Genomic DNA, 17,573 nt, shown 5'->3' with positions numbered 1-17,573 from the left:
GCTCATAAATCGGATCAGATCACAGGCGTATGTAGCCACCGAGTGGCCAGAGGCCTTCCAAGCCATGATTTTGTTACCAAGGCATTGCCTTCCCTACAGAACCTCAAGGTTCAGAGCTGCGGTTTGATTCACACCAGCTGAGCGCTCACATAAAGAAGTGACAGGCTCCAGTGAAAGTCACTTGGCTAAACTTAGCTCAGAGTAACGAACTCTAGAAGCACACACCATGGAATAATCATCAGCTATTTCACTATGGCTGAGTCCTGTGCCAGCTGATATCCCCTAACCCTAAATAAATATCAAGGCAATAGTTAACACAAGTGGCTACCACACTGACATTACAGCTTTGTGCTGATTTTTGAGCTGGGCATGGTCTGGAGACAAGAGGCAAAACTTGGAGAGAAAAAAAAAAAAAAAAGGAAAGAAAAAAAAGAAAGAAAAAACAAAACACCAGATAACACCATTGTGCCCAGTGGCACTTACCAGCACTGAGCTGAGGCAGGCTGACAGACTAACTCTGCCCTCCTATCTGCACCATCTCCCGAGCAAACTCCCACATTTGCAAACCCATCCATCTAGGTGCAAACAGGAGCTGCTCCAAAGCTGGCGTCAGTGCTGCCGAGAAATACATTTGTTCCTTTTCATGCCTTCTTTTCATTTAAGTTACCCACATACTCTACCACAAATTATTGTACCCCAGGGCACCATGAAAAAGTACAAGTGTCAGTACAGAAGTCTTCCAAGAGCTATTTGCAAGTGCAGAAAACAGAGCTGTTTCTACTCTCATTTGCTTTGTGGTCACTTGGAAGAGCACAACTACAAAAGCTCCATACAGAGTAAAATAAACATACCCTGGGCAGAGCTCATGTCAGGGGAGATCTCTTAACCTGAAGGTCATATTGTCAGCACCACAAATGTGAAAGCAGCTGCTGACATTTCAACAGGTTCCATATACTGCAGCGTGCAAGATCCAAGCGGCTGTAATTCAGAGATACATTTGCCATGGCAAGGATTCTTCTGTCTCCATAGCTGAGGTACTGTAGATACCAACTATATTTGGCCAGACGCGTTACTGTACCTAGCAATAGCAATGTGGGGCGCTTTTTTTTAATGCTTTTATTTTTTCAAATTAAAAAGCAGAACAGCCCAGACAAGCAGTACAGGCTCCCAGAGCAAAATCCAAACCATTTTGATCCAACCACCATGTCCTGTAACATAATGGACCCTTCCAAATTCCACTCACTCAGCTAAAAACCAAAACACACACCACACAACCAAATACCCTATGACTGTATGCCTTTCTCCTTCTCTTTTTCACAGCAGGCACGCTAAGGTTGATCTTCACACGAAAAGCAACAAGTAACAGCCTATAACCATTGTGATTCAAGCCTGGTTTACCCTTCTAGGGGGTAAGTGGTTCGTTATGTTGCAGCTAGACTTGTTTTGTTGGCTCCTCAATCATTTCCCAAAAGAGAATAGACAGCCCTAAAGACAAAATTTAAATCAATACTAATAACAGTTTTATGAATTAGTAATCAGCAACTTCACAATCCAGACTTTACTCAAGGAACCATTGCTGAGTTACGTGGCTGTCTGCTGATTCTCATAATTGACAGGCATTGCTTCTGTAAATATCAGTGTGTAAACTCCTATTAAAGATCTTTCTCCAAGAGATTAGTCAGTCTACTTGTTCAGAAATGCCTTTCTTCAGACCCGTTTTAAGAGGCACTTTATCAAGGTTTTGTTAGACAGGAAAGACAGTTCAGTATAACTTTCGACCACCACAGCCACCTCTGGGGTTTATTATAAAATCTGGCATAAGGAACCAGTCTTCCTAGGCAACATCATCTCAGTATATCTTGCAAAAATATATTTAGAAAATAAATACAGGAAACAATTATTCAAATTGGGGTTTGTTCAGTTTTTTAAGAGTTAAAAAAGACCCTTATTTGCATTTTATCAGTTCCATTTAACCTTGTTCATTTCTCTTTCAAATCCCTCCACATAACTAGTTCCTACCAAGAAAGTTACAAACCATGAACTGACTCCCTGCAGAAAAAAAAGAGATTGCCCATTTCTCTTACCTCTTAAATGAGGAGATGAAACAAAGATGTGCAATAGTTGACACACAACTCAATGCTAGGGAAACAATATGGTTATATTGTTAAGGGGGGTAGGGCGGGGGGGGGGGGGGGAATTAAAGATGAGCCAAAACATCAGAATGCAGGAGATACTTGCAAATACCCTTAGTGCCTTTCAAGAGCACCCCATGCTTTAATATTCTGAGATCCCAAGAGTTCAAAATCCTTTCACTTCTCCAGTGGTTACTCCTATAATGCCACCGAACTATGCAGTGACAAAAAGCCCCCCCCAGTCTATTTAAGCTTCACATATCCTCAATTCCAAGTTGCCACACCGCAGCACTGTCAGCCCTCTATCATGAAACAAACAACAGTTTCCAAGGCAATCAATAACCACCAAGTCCTGGTCAGAAGAGAAATGAATTAATTACCTGCAGTAGGATTCAAATCAGAGCCGGAACAGGCTGAAGCCCCCTAGTTCCACGCCTTCCATAGTTCTGGAGTTGGAAATAACTACTCCATAGCTGTTCTAAGTGTTTGCTAAGTCAAAAAAAAAAATCTTTTATTACCCACATGGCAACGACTACTTGCTTTTCTTTGTTTTTTTCAGACAAAAGTTTGAGAACCGAACAGGAGAGCACAGCCCTGCGTCTGTTACAAGCCGTGCCACAAGCCAATCATGCTCCTGACCGTGCAGCCCCTCCTATTTCCTCTTACTCATTTCTCCTGCTACAATATTATAGCATGTCTTTATCATCAACTTCTTCCTGCTGGTCACAAGATCAAAACAATAAGCTTGCTGCTAGGTGCATTTAGGAATTTCCTCTTCAGCCTTCTTGATGAGGTAATTAGTGCTAATCTGCTATCTCACATAACAGAAAGAGGACCGGGTATTCGATTTTCCCCAGGCAATTCTGCTAACCAAGATTATTAAAATTATGCCTTTTTTTTTTTTTTTTTTTTTTTTAATAAAATAAAGCAAAAACCCACACAACCAGCTAGGCCTTGCCTGCACAGTCTTGCCTTGCTCTTGTGCCATCTCTAACACCCATCTAACTCACTGAGAAACAGGCCAGGGACACAAACTGGTGATAAATAAATAAATATCGTGGCTGCACAGGCACAGCTTTTTGTGGGGTGGCTGGGAAGCACCTAAGCTCCTGGTAGCATCGTCTGTCCTGAAAGTACACCCTCACCCTACCACACACGTATCCCTACACCAAATATTCCATCACTCCTTTTTCCTCAGACAAACCCTGGTTCTTGCACCGCTCCAGCTCAGCGTGAAGAGGAAAGAAACCTGGTTGAAAATGAGGGGAGGAGGGCAGGAAAAAGCCATGCAGAGGCTGGTTTGAAGGGGTTTTCACCTCAATCAGCCCTCTGAGCTGGCCCACGGCAAGGATATACAGGAACTGGTGTGTAAGGCAGGGGTGTGGATGGGGAAGAAAGGCTGCCCTCTTCTGCAGCTTCGGTAGCATCAGGAAACCACGTTCTTAAGAGACATACTATTAAACCACTCCTGGCTTTACTTCTTACCAGTTCTAGGAAGACACTTCCCCACTTCTGTATGAAGCTTTGAGGATTCTCAAACATTTGTGTGGTAATACTGTCTTCTAAGCTTCAGTGCCGAGAGGGTAGCAGTCCCTGGCAGCACTCAGACCATCAATATTTTCAGTAACAGCTGCCCAAGCTTACCCTGGTACCGCAGGACTTACAGAAAACACCAGGTGAGTAATAGAGACAGAATTCACAGAACCTACGCAAACCCAAGGCTTGGTGGCAATGGCATCTTCTGGAGATAAGGAGACCAAGGTTTCTTTTTCCATTTACCTAGGTGAATTCAGGAGTCATATGAAAAAAGTGAAGCTGAGAAACTGAAGCTGAGAAACTGACCAGCAGCCTAGGAGCCCAGAAACATTTTGCTCTTGTTAAATTTGTGTGTGCTGGTACAGCAGCTGTGCTAGACGTGCAAACCCAAGGAACAATACATCTGGTCAGTTGAAAGAGAGAAGGAAAGTCAGCTTTAACCCCAAGGGTTTTGCTTTGTTTTTAAAGGAAAAAATTAATTATGATGAACAATAAGAACCATTTTTTGTCCACCTGAATTGCAACTTCTACCTACCAAGTGACAAGTCAGGTGATTTTTTATTTAAATCATCACTTTTACATTAGTAGATACGTGGAATTGATTCCAGTTCTTAATTCTTACTCCAAATATTCATATACATCAAAATACTGTATTCATACGACTTGGGGATTTAAAAAAAAAAACATTTTAAGACCACATTTAATTGTTTACCATTAAGATGCATTTTCTGCCATCAGGTATCTTCAACAATAATTTGGGAAGAGGAATAAGATTCCAAATATTCCTCATTAAATGAAGTAACATTATAATAAAATAATTAATATTGACTTTAATAAATCCACTCCGTTTTCAGGAAATATATTCAGCATCCATACCCAAAATGTAGTGGTATCAACCTGCCTGCTCCACCAGGACTCAGAACCTTTTCATTGGCCATTAATAGTTAATTCTGTGTTTATTCCCTTCATTCACCTGGTTCTGATCTTTCAATTCACACCCAAAGATCTCAGGTTTTAACTCACTGCTAACTCCACAAGAGCAGTTATCTAGATTTTAGTATTAAAAAAAAAGGCAATATCCCCATGAACAAAACAAAACAAAATTCTGTCCAGACACTTCAAGTCAAAAATGTTATTTTTCTCTCTTTCCTCCTAGGTAGTGTATCACTACAGGGAGACATTAACAACAAAATGGGCCGTTTTTCTTCCTTTACGTCAATACATAGTAGGTATCCTCCGAAAGCTGATAAACAGTACAAAATGAGTAAAAAAAGAGGTAATCAGGCTAAAGAAGGTACGAGACTGACTTACCTACAACAGTCAACAGTGAGCAAAGCGAGACGGCACCCTGTCCTGGATGTGCTGCACTCCCAGCCTGCGAAAATCCCAGCCTCCTGCCCTTAAATTAACCTTTTTCAGGGAAATACCCTCACTAATCCATCAGTTTTACTGAAGGCAGAAAGAACACACACATTTCACTAAAATTGCTACTGTAATAAAAACCACTGCCTTATCCCAATCAACCTGTCTGCCAGACATGTAAATATGTAAAGCTTTTGTAAAATACCCTCCAATTCCTCGAACAAATTGTGCACTCTTCAGAGAATGTCCTGGCCCACCTAGAGTTTTTCCCATTGTAGGATTTAGTAATATATACTACCAACCTTAGTAGTGTTAAAAATAAAAAATAAAACGAAAGTAGGTGTAGCTCTCATGCCTGTTGAGGAAACTGCCTGGCTCAAATACTCTGCCTTGTGAGGTCCTTAACAGCTAATACCAGAAGGAGTGTGCCAGCCCCTGACCTGAGTGGCTGACAGGCTTCTAACAGAGATGCCCCAGAACTGGATTTATTTCTAGTACTGGCAGTGACTCCTGAAAGACTTTGGTCAAGTGCTTTGGTCACACTGACCCCTTCATCCTTGGCAAAGTGCGAGAAGACCAATTGTGATGACCTGTGAGAGCCTAAACAAACTCCATTCATTAGAGGCTTATATCGAATGTTTTGTAGCTTTTGGAATGCAAAGGGCAAAGAATTTAAGGAAGCTGCATTTGTAGGAAGTCTGCAACAGCTCCTAAATGAAATCTCATTGAGTAGATAAAAGCAGTACAAGTGACTGCCACAGAAAACGATCTCTATAGAAAAAGTGACAGCATAACATATATCCAACGGGACTGCAGTAGGAAGTGCTTTGGACTTCGGGACAAGGTTGTATTCTGCCAGGTAGGTGCAGTATCTTACCCTTCTCAGTCTTTCTATTCTAGCAGCACAGAACGTCCTGCAAAATAAGATTTTTGAGCAAGCCATCATGGACTACAATGCTAGGGTAAAACACAGAACAAAACAAAGGTTATAAACATTTCAAACAACCAGAAGAAGCGTTTTCAGTTCAGCTTGCTTTGTACTGGAAATTTATGGCTCTCAGGTCAAGCACAAGCCACCGGATCAAACCATAAATGCTTCTCTACCACCTGACAAGATTACATAACGCTCAGGAAATACGGCTGTAAAGGCACCGATCTCACTGTGACCTTCACACATGCAGGTTTGCAGAATTCATTACAGGATCAAAGCCTCAAAGGTAATGTTTTTGGTAAACACTGATCTCCATCCTGCCCCTAAGTTCCTGGAAATGATCATTACCATAGTATTACCACAATAAAACAGAGTCTAGCCTCTTTCTGAAAGCAGTGCAATTTGTGACTATTTTACTACAGAATAAAATCCAGAAGAGGCTGTAATATCAAAGATTAATTTCCTCCTCACCCCCTTACATCAACAGCCCATACATTCTCACTACTATGATCAGCAATAGCTGCAGAGAAAGAAATCCCATCCAAGAGAGGTTTAAAACAAACAAAAAGCAGCCTAAGGACTTTGACATTATCCCAATGTCATCCAGTTCTGCTCACTTTACAGGAAGCAGCGGGGCACTATGCTTTTATGGATCCGAACTGCAAGGTTTCTGCGTACTGCCGAGGAGGGGAAGGTGCCTCCTCCCCCAAAGCATACACACGTGCAGTATCTGATAGTTAAACTGGGCTTCTAGGTAACATGAGCTCTGTTTCCACAAACAGTAAGTGAAAAAGTCCCCATTACCCGTAGGCAATGGTCAATAAGTAACAAGAGGATATATATATATATATATATATATATATATATATATAAAAAAAAAAAAAACAAAAAACTTTTCTCCAAACAACTGCACCTCGGTATTCTCTAAGACACCAAATTACGGTTGCTGTGACCAAAATTCACAGGAAGTCCTGACTTGCATGAAATTGAAGTCCAGTATGACATTACCACACCTGCCTTTAAACAGGAGGATAAACTACATGAATATGCAACACAGAAGGGCACCAATTGACTGCAACTTACAGGAACCTCCTCACTGCCTCCAAGAGGTGCATGCAATTACTTCCACATAACCACATCTTCCCTTGTAGGCTATGTATGTTTCTACTGTATGAACATTTTCTTAACCTTTGGCTTCTATTACAGAACGGGACAAATAAACTGAGCATTATTATAAACTGTACTGAAAGCTGATGACAAGCAGTTTCTACATGTTTCAATTCCAAGCACTGGAATTATTACATGGGGCGTGGTTCTTAGGTTTTTCCTTTAACTACTCTAAGATAGGTGGGAAACTAGAAGACTAATTTACCTGCAGGAAAAAAAAATAATAATAATAAAGAAGAAGAAGAATACTAACATTTTCTTTAAGTTTAAACTCATTTGACATTCTTTGCATCCCTCTACTGTTTTTACATATTCTCTGAAGAGCATTTTCAGGACTGCTTTTCACATTATAACGTTTCTTAGAAATCCATGAGCAGAAAACTTCCCTCAACTTAGGAAAGGCTAGATGCAGCTTGTTCTCTAAGGCCAGTATGACTCTAACTATCAGACAAAAAACAAACTAACAAATCACCAACACCAACAAAGTAAAACAAACATCACTACCCCTTTCCTCCCCCCCAAAAAAATAAAAAAAATAATCCCTTCATAAAGATGGATCAAACTCAAACACCAAAAAGGAAGAAGCAAGGACAGGTAACTTGGGAGGACTGCAGAAACACTGCCCAAGTATGCAGGGACAGGGTAAGGAGCACAACATTGCACCAAGACCTGTGTCTTGCAGGAGATGTCAAAAGGCAACAAGAATGGTTTTTGGAGGTAAATAAGCAAAAGGAAGGAAAGCAATTAAGGAAAAACAGGAAAAGTGGGCCCGCTGCTGAATGGCTTAGGGACTCAACGCTTTCTTTGTCTCCAGAAATCCCAGGCCCCAGAGAGCAGGAGGAAAGTTCAGAGCAAGGAAGATGCATCCTTAGTGTAAGAGGGTTATGAGGTTAGAGACCACCTAACTAAACTGGAGATATCTGAGACCGTGGGACCTGAAGGGATGCACCCACACACGCTGAGGGAGCTGGCACGTGTTGCTGCGGGGCCACTCTTGACAGTTTTTGATCAATCGTAGCACCAGAGGACATTGGGGTACATGAATGGTACATGAATGACAAGAAAGTCCTTAGTAGTAGTCAACATGCACTCACTAAGGGGATGTCATGCTTGCCCAACTTAATAGGGATGAAATGAGCAGCTCCTGAGATGAGGAGAGAGCAATGGATGTTGTCTACCTTGACTTCGGTAAGGCCTTTGACGGTGTCTCCCATAACATCCTCTTAGACAAGCTGTTATGCACGGGCTGAAACACTTCAGGATGGAGCCGTATGTTCATAGTTTTCATAATCGAACTATATCACCTAGTAGTTATTTCTGGCCTTATGGTCTACGAAGAGTAATATTTACCTGCTGATGTTACAAAACCAAAGAAAAAATGCTCTACTGATTTTGGATGAGTTTTTTAAAAAAGAAAGCCTTTCCAAAGAAGTCTGCTATGAACAAATAAACTAAGAAGACAGAAAGAAAATGGTCTTTTTTCAAATTATTTTGTATTACTTTATAAATTTAAAACAATATTGTTTTACACATGAAATTTTGAGGATTGCATTATTCACAAAAGAAACTATAATTTGTGGGCTTCTTGCTCAGGAAAGAGTACTCAGAAATGCAGACTGAACTGAAAGTGAAATGAAAATACTCAAATTTCTTTTTCAGGACATTCTCATTCCGTATCACAAAGGCAAATGTTTGGGTATAGTCTAAAAACTTTAACTACTCAGTGTATCCCTCCTCTGCTCATACAGGTGTCGGGAGCCAAACTATTCCATAAGCGTACAAATACCTGGTAGGCTACTGTCAGCCTCAATATTAACATTAACTTCTTATCTACCAACATGCAACTGGTTTGGGTTACAACAGAGCTCAGAGCGTAGCAGTTTCACAATCAGCTTACACTCACTGAAGGCTTTCCCACCTGGCACCACTGCTTCAGCCACTTACTCCAATTGCTTCCTTTGCCTCACATGCTCAGCTGCCCAAAGGATCGGGTCAGATCGGATGGACAATCCTGATGAAAAACTAACCTTAAAAACAGTTCTCAACTAAGTTACGGAGTTGCTTCCCAACAGAGGGGGTGGAAGAGGGAATCTGCAGCCAAAGGAAAATTTGCTCTGCTGGGCAGCCACATGGTCTTATATCAAAACAAGCCAATAATGAAACTTTTCAAGAGCTTTTAAGCAGAGCTCTTCTCACATTTCCTTCCTTCCATTTCTCTGACTCCTACAGTGCTCTTAAGTTCTGCTGCAAATGCAGGCGAAACCAACAGGGCTCCAATAGACATCAGAATACTTAAAAAGGAAGAAAGGAAGAGCACAGTCAAGGAAACATGACAGCTAAGAGTCACCACATCAGCTGGGTTTACAGCATTTAATGGATTGCAAGGTTAGGCAACAACCCTGCCCAGAGAAGCAGAACAAAGGCAAAGAATCGAACCCAGTAGAGCCACTAACTGATTTAACTAGAGCAAATCTGCCAGCATAATCGAATCTAAGAGGTATCTCTGAGCTAATCTGTCTGTGCTATCAATAAGCCTCTTAGCTGGACACCCATAAGCAGGATGACTACCTGGCATGACTTTTTGCGCTGCAATCAATAGGCTCCACTATAAAGAGAACTATTGATGAACCAAAGTTCAAATAAAGGACAGTTTTAGACAAAGAATATTAACTGTGAACTCCTGAAATTAATTCAGGTGACATCACGTTATTCACTACAAAGTGAAATAAGAGTGTTTGTAAACTCAGAAAGCTAGATCAATTAAACCGGGGAAAGCAGGAAGGCTTTGAGACAGATGCCAACGGGTCCCTTACAGGGCCCTAAATTAAGAGGAAGTCAGTCCTCTAGATTCTTCTCTCCCAGCAGCCCTGATCCCACAGCTGAATCCACAAAAGCGAGCCCTCCACACAAGTGCAGCATTCCAAGGAGGCAATGGCATTGCTCATGGAGCTTTTATGGTACAAACATGACTCAGAAACACATACCTTCACAGCACGGGCATGGCAGAGCTCAAACCAGTTTTACAGTTCCAGAACTACAAAGCTTCCAACGCTGAGCTGTCTACAAAACAGATGCAGTAGCTGTTATTTAGTAACCAGAAAGTATTTCTCTGCCTTGGTACATTTTTACATCAGCTCTGAAAGCTACTTGGTGTACAGGCTGGAATCTATTCCTTTTAACAGCACCCCCACAGCACAAGGAAGTCTCACTGACAACAGAAACAAGGAACAACACTACCAGAACGCAGGAAGATGCCGCTATGCCCTTGGTCATCTTACAAGTAATTTAAGTGCATTTATTACTTAATCGTGATCTTGACGGCATCACTAAGCTTTCTACAGAGGCAGAACGGCCACCTACGTTTGGAGGCACAAACAGTTCAGATGGGGAAACAGAACCAGCTGTAACAGGCGACCAACAACAGCCCTCTGAGCAGCAGGCTCACACACAGCTCCCATTCCCACAGTCGAGTTACCAGGACATCTCGTATCATACCGGTCTATCTGTTCTTGCATTAATGTAGAAGTGTTATGAAAACATGCAGCACAGGAGAGCAACAGGTGGTTTTGCAAGAATTAGGAAGGGGTTATTCAAGAAGCGACACCAAAGAAGCACCCAGACTAATACTGGAGACTTACTAGAGGAGGCAGTATCATTTTGTAAACTGAACAGTCTTTATTTGTTTCAGAACTGGAAGCAAATAACATTCTTTGCATTTCTGCAAGCTAACAGGAAACACTCCACTAACCGTGAGTTGAGTACCACACACAACGTACAACATCCAGGCAACACGAAACAACTGATGGCACACAAATGCTACTGATGCTAGTAGCAAGAGCACAAAACCACTACGATCTTGGAAAAATAAATAAATAAATAAATAAATTGGGAAAGATACAGACTTATAAAAAGCAGGCAAGCAAACAAAAAAAATATAACTCATACATTGCTTTCCCCTTTATTACCTCCCACCTCACAAGGAGATTTTTAACAAACATAGGAAATCATTATGAAGAAAAATGGGTACAGCTTTTAGAAAGAGTGAAAGCTTTCTTTTTAACCTCTTGCCTTTAAATATTGCAGATGCTGCCTCAACAGCACTCATTCGGAGAACGCTTTCTACCAAGCTATTAAATATAAATAAATCTTGCATGAAATTATTATCATGGCAGATGTACTAGGAAAAATGCTGAAGCTTCCCAGTGTCAGTTTCATACTTATACAGTGACAACAAGAAACACTAGTATTGATCAAGAACACATTTAAAACATTTAGCCCGCTCTGATTTGTACGATTCCAAGCTCATTGTTCTGTCCCAGCGTAGATTGGCTAGAACATTTCAGAACTCAAAATCCTCAGAGGACGTGGAAAGGCTACGATCAAATTGCTTCGATGGAAGCAGCTGGTCACCTGTTCCAGGGGAGAGAACATGCAAAGCAGCAAGGAGCTCGGGTATGAGCCGCAGCAGAGAGGAGCACCAGGAACCTGCCGGCAGGAGCTCTAAACCATTCCAGACAATTTTTTCCATCTGATCTTGCTCCCTGCTGCAGGCAATTGCACCAGCTCCCATCTGCATTGCACACGCTGATAAAGCGCCCAGTTAACAACTTCGATATGCATGGCAAAACTTGCAGATCACATGCTGGTACTGCTTCGCTGCTCAGGACTCTGGATTAAACTAGTCAGATGATCAGGGGTTGTAGCAACCACGTCAGATTTCACTGGGATTTTACCCATATATGGATCAAACATGGAGCACCACACGCATTTATTTATATGTGCGCCAAGTCATGTTAATACATCCTTAACGTTGGTGCCCTAACTAGTGCTCAAGATCAGACTCTGGGCTCAGTTACAAACTGAAGATTTTTGTTGGTTGCTTGGCTTTTTTTTTTTTGCCCTACATCCAGAGAGACCCTACTGCTGTCATCTGCCACGCAGTTAACTCCACTGTCAAGTGGGAGTCCATTCACACAGCTGACAGAAACTTTTGTTTTACTTCAGCAGAAATTTAAATTCTATCCACATACACAGCTGTCTGATCTTCCCTTAACGCACTAGCTCCCACTAAATGCTGAAAACTCTTGACTTCCATTAGGAACTTTACGCTTCTGTTTTTCCTTTCCCCATAATGACGCTCACCGGAAAGCAGAAGAATAATGACTGTAATCACGGTTTAATATAATTTTCATATGTGCTGCCAAAATGATCCTTATCTGTTGTCAGCACGGGTTGCTCTGGCTCAATTAAAACAGGTTACAGCGCCTCAGAGAAGGCTCAGCTTGGTGGATGTGGTTCCTGGGGTGGGAGAACACAACACACTGCTCGTGGAGACTCCAGCAGAGCCCTGCCAGACCCAACCTGACTTACACGGGGTTCAGCTCCCGTATGGACAGAAGCAAGGGCCTCGCTCACAGCACATGAAACTGTACAACACACAACAGCAAATCACGCATACAGACTGGTCATCGGAACCGCTGGGGTTTCTGTTTTGGTTTTTTATTGTTGCTTTCCTGATTGCAAAAACCATTACGCTCCTGATTTAATCTCCGCGGACTGCAAGGTTCAAATAAGGTTATGGATTCCAGGACAGTGTCCACTCGGTGGACTTTGTACAAAGAAGCCTGGACTCCCACCCTGTAACAGATGCTCCATTTTTTATTTTTTGACTTTTCCTTCTGTTTGCTAATTTTACTCAAAAATAAGCTTATCTGAGCGCTCCATTCAAAGCTACATTCAAAGCGGCCAGTTGCAAAGCAAAGCAGACACTGAGACCTCGGGCTCACTAAAAAATACAATGGAATCCTTCGGTCATTTCACACGGAGGCATACCTCCCAGAGATACCCGTAATCCTTACCGCTAAGAAAGCCACGTTAGCACTTAGAGGTCCCTCCCCGGGGACCACCGGAGCCGTCCCTGCGAGCGGGGTCCCCCCGGCTGGCGGCAGCCCCTTACCCATAAATAACACGCAGGCCCGATTTCACCGGCGATGCTCGCCCTGCCCAGCACCTTCACCCCTCGGAGCGGGCTTCAGGAACAACCCTGCCACGAAGGCAGCGCCAGACGCACATCTCCCCCCCCAGACCCCCGACCACCCCCGGCCTTAGGCCGGGCCGTTCCGCGTTACTCGGCCGCCCCGCTCGCTCACCCCGCTCCGGGCTCCCGGTAGCCGCTGCCGATGGCGGTGGTGGTTCGCCCCCGGCCCCGCAGCGCCTCATGAGCCCTCCCGCCGGTGCCTCGGCTCCCCGGTGCCGCTCGGGGCCCGCGCTGAGCCGTCCCGGCCGGGGGCGGGCAGCTAGGGGGCGGCCGCTGGCAGGCGGCGGGCTCGGCAGCCGCAGCGCGGCCCCCCGGCGGCCATTTCGGGCCGGCTCGGCACGGCCCTGCGCGGGGAGGGACGGCTTGTGGGGGAGAGGGAGGCAGGCGGTGGGCGCCCCCGGTGGGTGGTGTGAGGGGTTTGTGGGGGGAGCGGGGACGGGGGTCTTGGCCGTGCCCTTGTGGGGTGTTCTCGTGCCTTGTGTTCCCACCGCAATGACCCTGAAGGGTGAGGCTTCTTACTGACACACCTACAGAGAAGAGCTTCGGTCCGGGTGCCTAGCGGGTCTGGTCATAAAGCACAGCAAACCGGAGGAAGTCACAGCCTGGTGCTTCTGCGGCTCGCTGGACCGTTTGTCGGAGGAGGTTTTGTTCACTGGTGAGGGAGACCAGAACCGTGTCTCACGACAACACTGCAGCCGTGTTGGTGACAGGATTCAGGAACAATAGGATGCATGTTAACCTCAAATAGGTACAAACGAATCCAAGGTCTGACCCTAAACGAATCCGAGGTCTGACCCTGAACAACCCATCAGAAATGAGCCCAAGGTTTACAGATGCAAAGACACAGAGGAAGATGTGCTGGGTGGCAGAACAGGGGAAAACATTATGAGGAGTGTGCAAAATTCTCAGGCCCCAGCCCAATAGGGCAGCCCCCGGGGTGCCAGCGGGTGCAGTTAGGTGGAGCGTAAGTCAACCCACGGGCAGCCTGCTCCTCCACTTCTGTGGAGGAACCGCATGCTCCTGGGCTTCCTGGGGGCTGCCTCTGCTGCTGCTGATTCCTCAGTGAGTGATTCAGTCTACAGACCCGACAGAGAAGTAATTTTTTTTTTCCTTTGTCTGTCTTCTGCCAGATGAGTGAACCAAGTAAATTCACCCTAAGGTCATAACAGTATCAGGAGTGAGTATAAAGGAAGAGTTGAAACTGTGTGTCTGGGAGGAAGAAGCCCATCCCTTTGGTAGCACAGCACTCTTACATCATCTCAGAAGTCTCATCTAACTCATCCCTAAAATAGCAACTTCATGTTACTGCTAGGAAATGTAATGCTTATGCATCATTTAAAAGGCTGGTCCTTTCTACCTCTCACCCTCAGTTGCACACTGCGTTGCTTTTATGTGCCTGGTCACCTGTACATGTGGCACTACGGTTAACCCATAAGGGAGCTAAATCAGAGGAGTTAAGGATAGCTTTCTGATAGATTCCTGAAACAGCTAAGAACACAGTCAGATGGGTGTCAGAGGTTGCACAAGAGAAAGAACAAGACTGTGTGATTGCAAGCAAGGGGCAGAGCCACCCTTCAAGCAGCAGCAGGCCACTAGTTACAACATGTAACATAAGCCCAAGAGAGTAGTGAGGAGGAAGGGTCTGTACAGTGAAAGGGAAGTAGTTTTGAGGAACAAAACTTGCTCCATGCTTTGCAGCATGTTAATGAGAAACAGAAAAAAAGTAAAGATAGACTGTTAGGGATAAAAAAAAAAAAAGGATGGTCTGAAGGAAAACCAAGAAGTAGAAAAGTAGAAAAGTGAAGGCCCACACCAACAGCAGAGAGAAACAAGTCTGCATGCTTGGAGACTTCTTGCAGAGAAGAACCAATTGACCTGTAAGGAACAAGGACTTGAGGTGTACTGCTGAGACTGAAAAGGGTCTTGTCAGAGTGAGCAGAAATCCTTCACAGCAGGACAAGTGGCAATGACATGCACTGTGTATACATAAACAAAGGCCAAGAATAAGCTTTTATTTAATTTAAATTGAGTTAAAACTTCATTAAAATTTCCATTATAGTTCTTCCTTATAGCTGCTTGAAGCAATAGCTTTTAAACTATTTTAGATTATGTTTACACAATTGTGATTTTTGTATGTTTTTTTTTAGACTGGATGTTTAGACTGGATGAATAAATTCAGTATTTTTAAGCATGCAGACTTAATGTGCAACCTACTTGTAAGGAACTGAAATTAGTCCAGGAATCACAAATAGGCCAAATACTTTTGTGTGCTGTAGCTGAATTTAGTTGAATATGACAGATTTGAAAAAAATTAGTCTGTGCGTACACAGCATATTAATGACAGCTATTTAGACAGTTTTACTACCAGAAAGGATCGAAGGAAACCTGAACTTCACATAAGTATGTAGTAAATATATGCCTTTTTTCCATTAGGAAACTATTCTGTGGACTATGACCAGATGACCTGATGTAAAAGCAGTAGTTTTTGTCATACCATATCATACCATGTCCGTAATGTGTCTATAACTGCCTGTAGGCATTGTGTCCAACATATGTATGTTAATGCATATTTTGATGTGATGACATTTGCCTAGCATAAGTGAGGCTGCCTGCATAGACAGGAAAGTGGATGCCACGTACAAAAGTTCACAGAAGAATCCCAGCAGCTACGTGGGAGTGAGCATTTCAGGGGAGAGAACTTGGGGCTAACGGATTGCCAGCCTCTTGTGGGCATCCTGCATGCCTGTGCTGGAACAGGATACAGAAGCACTTGTTTGGTGGTTGCTGCACCAAACCTTCCTTATAATTTTTTTGTCGTGTTTCACCATAATGCATATAAGCATACTGCTTTGCATTCTTACCACAATTTTGCTTCATCTACCTAGTAATTCTGAAGCTAGCAATTGTCACTCTATCTGGTTATTGTGTAAGAAAATCCTTCCCAGATTTCTCTGCTCTTTCTGTTTCTTTGTCCTCTCCATTTCCTCTCTCTTCCTGATCGCCACAGAATATTCATCACATTCATTCTCAATTTTGCTTCCTTGATCACATGTCTAGGGGGGACTTTTATTTCTGCCCTGCTAAAATTGAAGACCTCAATGTATGTTTCAATGAGCATGCTGATATTTTCCTTGCATGTTCCTCACTTGCTGTCTCTAAAACGTCTTTTATGACCCCGTAAAACAATCAGAGAATACAATATTGCTTTAAAAGCATTTGAAACCAGTTTAAGAACTGTCTGGTATACCAGCTGAAGATCCCAATTGCAGCTTTGATTGTACAGGGGATGGTTTTAATCTCAGAGAAGCCAATTCCAGCAGGCATGAATAAATTAACTGAAAAAAAATCAGTAAAACATATCCTACAAATCTATCTCTTTACAGCTGTGTCATGGATCTAAGAAGAAAGGATTTGCTGTGCTTCCTCTTTTTGTTCTTCCTGCTGACACCTGGTGTTACTGGCCCCATTTCTCACACTTCTCTTACATCAGCATGAACTAAGTAAAGCTCTAAGTCCTCTGGAAAGATATAAAAGGAAACGTCTGTATAATGTTGCCTGTACAACATCTTTTCTTGTTTAAATTGTGTTTTCTGTAAAGCTATCGCTATTACTTTTACCTGTATATCTATCAAAACACAGAATCTTTCAAATTCTCATACTGACATGAAAAAATTAAACGTACCAAAACCTTTAATATAAATTCTGTGGTTTTGTTTGTTTGTTTGTTTTTACAACAAAATATGCAACATAGCCATTTCTGGAAGAATCAAATTTCCAGAAAAGTTTTTCTTGTTCAGAGCTTTAAGCTTCCTTCAGCTAGTACTTGTCGGCACCAGTTCTTTCTCTTTGTTTAGTGGCTTCCATACTTGAAATTTCTTTCCTGCTCCTGCATTTTTCAGGAGCAATGCCAGCATATGGCATTGGTCTGAAGTGTTAGTGAAACTGTGACCTAAGAAAAGCAGTCACTTAATTTGAAGTAGAATACAAGGTAAGTGAGCAACTAAATACAAATCTGAAATCTTACACAAAAGCTAAAGCATACACAAGGAAAGGAGACAAATAAAATGAAGGTAGAAAGACCTTAATGAGAAAAATAATTTAAAATTCTTTCATATAAGATCATATATAATAATTATGGCAAAAAAACACTATTCCAGAGCTTACAGTCTGAAAATAAACAGCACAGAAAACACAGCGACTCAGAAGATGGGGTTTTGCACATATTTGACATTAATGAAATGCAAGTTGGATTTGATAGTTTGTAATGCTCTGATTAGCATTAGAAGTGAAGATAAGTACACAAACAAAGAGGAAATTAAATGCAAGATACTGAGATAATAATAAATGTGCTGGGCTTGCACTTTGCAAGAAAAGGTTAAAAAAAGCTCAATCAGGCAAAGCCAAATGA

The sequence above is a fragment of the Oxyura jamaicensis genome, chromosome 2, assembly GCF_011077185.1.
Source record: "Oxyura jamaicensis isolate SHBP4307 breed ruddy duck chromosome 2, BPBGC_Ojam_1.0, whole genome shotgun sequence".
NCBI classification, from domain to species: Eukaryota; Metazoa; Chordata; class Aves; order Anseriformes; family Anatidae; genus Oxyura; species Oxyura jamaicensis.
The sequence above is the reverse complement of the archived record's forward strand: the minus strand, read 5'-3'. Positions refer to the sequence as shown.